The sequence below is a fragment of the Podarcis erhardii genome, assembly GCF_964252035.2.
Source record: "Podarcis erhardii genome assembly, chromosome: 8".
Lineage (NCBI taxonomy): Eukaryota > Metazoa > Chordata > Lepidosauria > Squamata > Lacertidae > Podarcis > Podarcis erhardii.
Window position 1 is genome coordinate 17145433 of NC_138499.1, and position 9553 is coordinate 17154985.

Below are 9553 nucleotides of genomic sequence, written 5' to 3' on the forward strand. Positions count from 1 at the left end.
ACTCCAGTAATGTTCAGTGTTATAATTCTGCTGTTGATAGCTATAAGCAGCTTTCTCTTCCTTAAAGGTAAAGGGACCCCTGACCGTTAAGTCCAGTCGTGGACAACTCTGGGGTTGCGGCGCTCATCTTGCTTTACTGGCCGAGGGAGCCGACGTACAGCTTGCAGATCATGTGGCCAGCATGACTAAGCTGCTTCTGGCGAACCAGAGCAGTGCATGGAAACACCGTTTATCTTCCTGCCGGAGCTGTACCTATTTATCAACTTTCACTTTGACATGCTTTTGAACTGGTAGGTTGGCAGGAGCAGGGACCAGGCAACGGGAACTCACCCCGTTGCGGGGATTCGAACCACCAACCTTCTGATCGGCAAGCCCTAGGCTCTGTGGTTTAACCCGCGTCCCATTCTCTTCCTTAGCACACTTAAAAACAGCTTCTCATTGTGAAGCTGCCCAAACAATGGTTCTTATTTACCCTTCATATCCCTATAAACGTTTCTATATGAATCTTTCCAGCCACTCCATAATTCTCTTTTCCCCTCCCACCTGTTTGTTTCATTTTTATCTGCTTAGAGTTTCCATTTTTCAAAAATATTTTGGGATTTCTGCTAGCCTTGGGATCATCCTGAGTCTCTCAGTACCTCTGGCTTGTGCATGGGTGGAACACTTTCAGCTACATAAGCATGGCTCAAATCTATGAGTATATACAACTGGGGTCTTACAAGAAAGAAAGAAAGAAAGAAAGAAAGAAAGCCCACCCAAGCCCACCTTCCCAGAAAAAAAGAAAAGCTTGTGTTCAGAATTCTTGAACATCATTCAGTGGTCTCTTCTTCCTCCCCCATGCACACATACCTATATCTATCAGTCTGCATGCCCACTGAGTGTGCTCAGTCCTTGCCTGTTTGGTGTCTGTTTTTGTTTGGCTATTTTGAGTGGGTGGGATGGACACACTTGTGCCCAGTCCCAGTTACATTAAATTAATTCATTTCTCAATTGAAGCCTGTCCCTGGGAGCATTTAAAAATAACTTTAGTGTGAACCAGGAAGAAAGGCATGGTACACACACACACACACACACACACACACATATACACACACACATGCATCCAAAGTGAGGCTGGGTTAGCTGGCCATGCCATTTCTAGTATCAATTATGTGTCCATTAATTGCTTTGTGTACAGGCCAGCTTGTTTGTCCCAGTAGTCTGGAGAAGGGCATTGTTGGCATATGATGGCCACCAACGTGGATAGAGTTAAAAGGGGATTAGACAAATTCATGGAAGATCAGGCTAGTACAGTGGTACCTCGGTTTAAGAACGATTTGGTTTACAAACTCCACATAACTGGAAATACAGGGGTACCTCGGGTTAAGAACTTAATTCGTTCTGGAGGTCCGTTCTTAACCTGAAACTGTTCTTAACTTGAAGCACCACTTTAGCTAATGGGGCCTCCCGCTGCTGCCGCGCCACCAGAGCACAATTTCTGTTCTCATCCTGAAGCAAAGTTCTTAACCTGAGGTACTATTTCTGGGTTAGTGGAGTCTGTAACCTGAAGCGTCTGTAACCCAAGGTACCACTGTAGTGTTTTGGGTTTGAGAACTTTGCCTCAGTCTAAGAACAGAATCTGAATGGTGGAAGGGTACCGGCGGCAGGAAGCTTCATTAGGGAAAGCATGCCTCAGTTTAAGAACGGTTTTGGTTTAAGAACAGACTTCCGGAACGGATTAAGCTCGTAAACCGAGGTACCACTGTAGCCATTGTGGTTATATACTATCAACACTGCTGGAGGCTGTTGGAGGCAGTATGGTTGTGAGTTTCAGTTGTTGGGAAATACAGGAGTGGCGAGTGCAGTTGTATTCTCATCCTGCTTGCAGGCTTCCCAAGGGCAAGTATAGCCACCCTGAGAACAAGGTGGGCCATTGGCCTGATGTAGCCGGGCTATTCTGGTTGGCCTGCTGCTGAATTAGATGGACCTTGGGAAGGATTAAGCAGAGCTCCTGCGTTTTTGCATTCTAGGGCAGGCAGGAAAAACGATGGTTCTACAGCCCTCAGCTGACAACCATACATCCACAGGGGGACTTTTGGATGAAAAGAGCAACCAGTTCAAAGAAACTGTGTCAAGGTATTCTGTATACTGATGGGACTCTCTTGAATGACAGTCAAAACAACTACATCCATATGGTGAAAGGGATGAAATCAGCGTCTGCTTCCTTTCTTGTGCTGAGGCTGATAAGAATCAAAGTTCCTGTTTTTTGCAATTATTATCACACTTAGGACAGTTGTTGTAATGATTCTGGCGCTGACCGCATGAGACGGCAGATGGGGGCATTTATACACCAGTGATTTTCTATTTTATTTTTTGTATATAAAAAACGACAACAACTATGCAGCATTTCAAGATCAAAGGACGGCTAGAGTGGTGTTGCTGTGTTAAAACTGACGGCACATACGTTCTTCTGTATGCAGTGTGTAATGCTTGTAACTGGTTACGAATCAAAAAGTGCAGCTTGGTACACAGCCTTACTTAAAAGGGGAAAAAGATGAAAGCAGTCAAGGAGCATTTAGGGATGAGAGCTGTATAAATTTTTGATAGGATTTAGCTTCCACAGTAGAGAGCTTTACTAGGCTTGCCATACATCCGGAAAATTCCGGACACGTACAGAAATCGGATGCCTAAAATGGTGTCCGGGGGGACTTTTTGAATTTTAAGAGATGTCAGGAATTTCCAGGACATATGGCAACCCAAATCCCCCCCCCCCGGTTTTCTGTCTCTCTCCCCCCCCCCAATTTTTTGTTTAAAAAAGAATTATGGGGAAGGCTGTGCCCTGGCGGCAGTGGAAGTGATGAGAGATCACTTCCTTGGTGGGGGGGGAGGGAGGGGGTGCTGCTGCCACGAGCCTGGCCATTTCTCTCTTTTTCCTGAGTTTTCTTCTGGGGTTTTCCTGAATTTTTTATTTTTTGCAATTTCCCTGTCAGAACTGGGGAGAGTGGCCATCCATATGTGCTGGGCAACAGTCGCCCTGCGGTGTCATGGTCCCATGATGGGACAGCCGGTGGGTCTCCTCCACCAGGGGTGGCAGTTATTCATAAAATCCTGCTAAGGGTCAGGGACTGGGCAGAGGAGGAATGGTGGAGACTGCGTCCACATCCTGACCCGTCCAGGGAGGAGGAAGAGGAAGACAGTACAGTGGTACCTCGGGTTACAGACTCTTCAGGTTACAGATTCTGCTAACCCAGAAATAGTAAAAACAAAACAAATTCCTTCCAGTAGCACCTTAAAGACCAACTAAGTCAGTTCTTGGTATGAGCTTTCGTGTGCATGCACACTTCTTCAGATACACAGATAGTACCTCAGGTTAAGAACTTTGCTTCAGGATGAGAACAGAAATCACGCGGCGGCAGTGGGAGGCCCCATTAACTAAAGTGGTACCTCAGGTTAAGAACAGTTTCAGGTTAAGAATGGACCTCCGGAACGAATTAAGTTCATAACCAGAGGTACCACTGTATAGATATACAACAGTGGCTTGTTGAGGTCACAACTCAGAGTCAGATGAGGGGAAAAGCTGGGAAATAATGGGAGAGAAGGAGGAGGCAGAGTTGGAGCAGCTGGCTAACATGTTATCACTAGAAAGCATTCCAAGAACCCGGCGAGCCTTAAAAGTAGGAGAGCAAAGGGCTCAGAAGCAAAGGGCCCTCAGCGTCACCGATAGAAGAGATGACGAATGAAGAAGGGGAGTGGAGTTTTACTCAGGAGAATGCCATTATTCCAAGAGGATGCATTCCCAAGCCTCTCTCTGTAAATATTGAATAAAAGCAGATGGTAAGGACTTTTCCTTGTCTTATCTGTTCCTACCGTGAGGGTTGGTTCCTTAGCCGCCTGACAATAAGTGTCCCTCATCTGCAGTTCAGGGCAGAAAAAGCTTCCACATTTTCTGTCTTCCTCCTTGAAATCCACAGCCAATGGGGAGGGACCAGAGATGCTTCTGCTGCTGGCAGTTGCCTTCCTGGCCGAAGGGAGATGGTGCCTTTGAGGGTCCCCCTCCTGCAAAGGATTGAGCGCAGCCAGACAGCCGGAGATATACATGCAGCAGAATAGGGTGCTCGAGGGGCTAATGGTGGGAGGCTGCCCCACATTCTTCCTCCTCCACCTCCTTAAGCAAGTAGCATAAAGGAGCATTAAGTTTAAAATTAATTAAGAAACCAAGGCAGGTAAAAGCAACGCCTCTTCCCATCCCATCTGTGGTGAAGCTCAACAACTCTGGGGGTGTCGGCAGTTCTGTTATGTAGAGGGAAGAAACTGCTCACACTCTCTAGGGCTGCAACCCTAGGAAGGCTTGGACACAGCTGACCTTATTGATTTCAGTTGAGTTTCAGCATAGCTAAGGACCACACTCTGATGACTGCCCTACAGCTAAATATCTTTTTCCCCCTCCGTAGAGAACTACAGGCAAGGGGACTCTCATTCTTACTGGGGAAGCAGGGTGTTATTTTCATTAGTCATTAGACGACAACTTTCAAAACAAAACCTAGACTTGGAAATTGATACCTGTGTGTAACCACAACCCAAGGGGGAAAGGAAGCAACAGAGTTGCGCCATAGGGCTCAGTGCTCTGATATTCCAGAGAAGACCAGTTACAGCAAAGCTGGGCAATCTGGTGGACTTCAGCTCTCATCATTCTTGAGCATTGGCCATGGTGGCTGGACTGATGGGAACAACCTCTGGAGCGTACCACATTAACTGCTCCTGTCCTGCAGGATGTGGAAAGGGTAGCACAAAATCATCGTTATTTGGCAGTTGTTGCTGATGGAGGAGCATTTCAAAGTCTGGGAGTGAAGATGCACCCACCTCCTCGACAGAGGACCACAAGATAGTGTGCAGGATAGTGCGCACCCCGGAAATGATCTCTCTTAGCTTCTGCCTTCTGGAAGAAGGTACAGGGTTATAAAGACTAGGACTAGCTGCCTGAGAAACAGTTTCTATCCAAATGCGATTTTGGTTTTAAACGCAGTGTAAGGAGTCTCTAAGGGACCTCAGAAGGTCGGCGGTTCGAATCCCCGCGACAGGGTAAGCTCCCGTTGCTCGGTCCCAGCTCCTGCCAACCTAGCAGTTCGAAAGCACGTCAAAGTGCAAGTAGATAAATAGATACCGCTCCAGCAGGAAGGTAAACGGTGTTTCCGTGCGCTGCTCTGGTTCACCAGAAGTGGCTTAGTCATGCTGGCCACATGACCTGGAAGCTGTATGCCGGATCCCTCGGCCAGTAAAGCTGAGATGAGCGCCGCAACCCCAGAGTCGGTCACGACTGGACCTAATGGTCAGGGGTCCCTTTACCCTTTACCTTTATGGGAGTATATTGTATTTTAAAATGGGGTGTCAGAGTTTTTAGGGGACTAACCAGGTTGTGATAGCTGGGATAGCAGGCTTGTTGGTTTTTGAATGTCTTACGTAGATTTTTCAATTTCGTTGTTTTGTATGGGACAATGACAATAAAGATTCTTGTATTGTAAGCAGCACTTTTGTTTGCCTAGGACTCCTCCCCACAGCACTGTCCCAACCCAGTTGCAAAATGCCATGTCCTTTGGATGGATTTTGGGCTTTCATTCTGCGGCGATATGGAATGCCTGTCTGCTGCACTCTGCATGAGGAGGAAGAAAGGAAGCTGTCTAGCTACAAGCTGTCAATCCTGCCAGCTGTTGCCATTTGCAGAATAGCTGACAGGAGACCAGATAAAAGTTTTATATATATTTCAAATGTAACATGAGCAAGAGCTTAAAATCTGTCAGCTCAAGCTGGCTGATGTGGCTGGGGAATCTGGCATTGCTGCAGTTTCACATGCTCATCAGCTTCAGGAACAGAAGTTCTATTCCCCCCCCCCCCCCAGAATGGAGATGGTAATTAGAGATTTGAGATTTAAAAAAAAATAAAAAACGAAGAAGCAAAAATGCTTATTAGCAAAGCAGGGAGAGTATCAGATGCTGAATAGCAGCATTGTGTGGAATAGGCATGCTAATACTTGCAGATGCTGTGGAGTTCAGATTTTGGCTAACGGGGAACATTTAAGCTTCACCCAGGTGAGATCTGATGGAATGGCAGAACCCAACCCCCTTCAGCCACTTTTAAAAACAGATAATGTTGCCTTTCTGCAATCCTACTTGTATCACTTTCTGACTCAATTCAAAGGATAAGGTTTGTTGTTATTGTTGTTTAGTTGTTTAGTCATGTCCGACTCTTTGTGACCCCATGGACCAGAGCACGCTAGGCACTTCTGTCTTCCACTGCCTCCCACAGTTTGGTCAAACTCATGCTGGTGGCTTTGAGAACACTGTCCAACCATCTCGTCCTCTGTCATCCCCTTCTCCTTGTGCCCTCCATCTTTCCCAACATCACGGTCTTTTCCAGGGAGTCTTCTCTTCTCATGAGGGGGCCAAAGTCTTGGAGCCTCAGCTTCATGAACTGTCCTTCCAGTAAGCAGTCAGGGCTGATTTCCTTAAGAACGGATAGGTTTGATCTTCTTGCAGTCCATGGGACTCTCAAGAGTCTCCTCCAGCACCATAATTCAAAAGCATCAATTCTTCGGAGATCAGCCTTCTTTATGGTCCAGCTTTCACTTCCATACATCACTACTGGGAAAACCATGGCTTTAACTATACGGACCTTTGTTGGTAAGGTGATGTCTCTGCTTTTTATGTTGCTGTCTAGATTTGTCATTGCTTTTCTCCCAAGAAGCAGGCATCTTTTAATTTCGTTTCGATAAGATTTACGCTTCATATTTTAGTGCCAAAGGTCCAGAGGGCTCATGTTTTCTCTCCAAATGAAGCGCTCTGGATGCGTTGCGATACGGAGGTCATGTCAGAACCGGCCCACCATCATCCTGCCTGCTTTCAGGGTCTTGCACAGAAGCAATTGATTTAAAACAAAAACAAAAAAGCAAGACAATTAGAGCAAGTCAATTTTATTCTACATCTGCCCCATCTGTCCTTTGTGTGTTTGTTAAGAAACATGCTGGGCAAAAGGCTGCGAGTTCAAGGTTTGATCTGGGAGACACAGGAGCCAGGTGTGTTGCATAGACCGTGGATTGTTGAACCCAGAGCAGAGATTCTTTGGCTCGAGTTCTTGGTGAGCCATGAAACTCATTTGACGCCTCAGCTTACCCTCACAGGGTATTGCAGATTAAATAAATGAGACATCCCCATCTACGTCACCCTGAACTCCCTGGAAGAAGCATAGTAGTCACAAGCTGGATGTTGTATGGTTGTCTTTGAAATTTGAATTCCGGGGCTTTCTGAAATGCTAAAATGCAATTTGGGAACACTCGTCTGGATAAGCATCTTTGTGAGGTGTGCGTGATGCACTCACAACAAATGTTCACATGCTTTTGCTAGTGTCCAAATGTGGCTTCGTGCCAGAGCAAAAAGGGGATAAGGAACCATTTCCCATTAATTAATTAATTGAAAACATTTATGTCCCACTCAGCTAGAAAAGTTCCCACAGTGGATAACTGATCAATAAAAATAGCACAATGCCTGACATCAGGCGTACAGTCTAAAAAAGCTACAACACAAAAAGGAAGGGGCGGGGAAGAGGGAACTGTTGGTGTATCCTGAATTCAGGATCTCAACAGAAATAACACATTCCAGTTCACACCTAGCAGAGGGAGATTGGCTTGATAGGACAGGCTGTTTTATCCATAACGTTCAATGGGGTTTATCTTCTAGAGAAACTTTAGTTGTTCATGTGTGATCTCTAGAAATACAGAGCCTTCATCTTTACCTTTCTTGTATTTTACAGATGCAGATACCAAATTACTGTAACATGAAAAGCATATATAAATATCAAATTTAAAGGATATATATATATATATATATATGCAGAAAAATTCTTTTTACAGCCTTTAGAGAATCAAAGTCTTGGTCTTGAAAGCAAGCTTAAAGGTAAAAAGTCTGCGTCCTGTTGTTACTTCTATAGTTGAGATGAAAGAGTTTTTAATTTTATCTGGAATGTTTAAAGTTCACTGATACGGTATGTGTCTCGCATCCCTGCAGATTGATTCTTCCTTCAAAGCCGAAAACACATTTTATTCATGCATCGCTTCGTGTTTCAGCTGGAGGGGGAAATAACCAGGCAATGCCTTCTCATCAGAGAAGCCACTCATCTTTCTACAAGGCTGGTGGCCAATGGTTCAGACCTCCAGAAGGAATTAAGTTCTTAACCCGAGGTACCACTGTACTGAAATGTTTTTGTATGTTATTAGATTTGCTGTTGTGTTGTTTTGCTGTGTTGTTCTAAAATGGTTTTTGCAGTGTTTGGTTTTGAAACGCATTCCTGTTTTCTTTGAACATTCCCCCCCTCCTGTGTGGTAAGGTAAAGGTAAAGGTAAAGGTAAAGGGACCCCTGACCATTAGGTCCAGTCGTGCGTGGCTGACTCTGGGGTTGTGGCACTCATCTCGCTTTATTGGCCGAGGGAGCTGGCGTACAGCTTCCAGGTCATGTGTCCAGCATGACTAAGCCGCTTCTGGCGAACCAGAGCAGCACACGGAAACGCCATTTACCTTCGTGCCGGAGCGGTACCTATTTATCTTCTTGCACTTTGATGTGCTTTCGAACTGGTAGGTTGGCAGGAGCAGGGACCGAACAACGGGAGCTCACCTCGTCGCGGGGATTCAAACCGCCAACCTTCTGATCAGCAATTCCTAGACTCTGTGGTTTAACCCACAGCGCCACCCGCGTCCCGCTGTGTGGTAAAGTGGCATGCAAATAAAAGGAATGGATAAGCTCTGCCTGATACCACAGGTTATAGAATCAAGGAAACATGGACTGGCATAGAGACTGAGAAGGGGATGCAGAGGCGGGAAGCCAGTCCCATTCAGCGTTGCTTTTAGTTCCCTCTTACAAAATGAGGAACAGATCTCAAAATATCTGGCCGTGGGCCTGACCTCCGCGCCAACCCCTCTTCAAATTCCTCTCAGAATTCCTAAAGTACTGAAAAATGTACACAGTGATGCTGTTTCCATCACTGGGAGAAGCATATTTCTTAGCTAATGCACAGTAATAAAGAAGGGCATGGGAAGGAGTCCTTCTGCAGCTTTTGTCTGATGACTAATAACTCCAGGCCTGGGAGAGAATTAACGGCTTAGCCAAAGCCACTCAAGGAAGACAACCTCAGTCTAGGGGTCAAGGCATTTATTTTTTTAAAGAAACATCACATGATGGCTACTTTGGGGTTACATTTCCAAGCCAAATCTCTCAATTGCATGAAAGACGAGGAGGATTTTGTCTTCTGATTTCTCCCAGGATTATCTGGTGGTTCTGTGCTGCAAAGGAATCCTGATGTCTCAGTGGCTTCAAACCAGTCTCTGCCCAAAGCTGAGGGGGGCAGGAGGGGTCTTCCTATCCGCGTCAGGTGGATGACCTCTACCTCAAATACAGTATCTCAGGACGCAGCTGGGTGCGACCATGATGTCAAGAGGTCTGTGATAGATCTCCAGCAGTTATGATCAAGAGTGAATAGCTGGGATGGGTGTGTGTGTGAGAGAGAATAAGATCTGTGATATGGAACTGGGCA

The 9553-nt window shown here is 45.8% G+C and overlaps 1 long non-coding RNA gene across 1 annotated transcript; it reads left to right on the plus strand.

The window, feature by feature from the left end:
* Positions 1 to 7071: 7071 nt before the first annotated feature.
* LOC309349157 lies at positions 7072 to 8164 on the plus strand. The gene is made up of 3 exons (XR_014159777.1): positions 7072 to 7107; positions 7780 to 7922; positions 8034 to 8164. It is a non-coding gene; the product is annotated as an uncharacterized lncRNA (long non-coding RNA).
* Positions 8165 to 9553: the final 1389 nt, after the last annotated feature.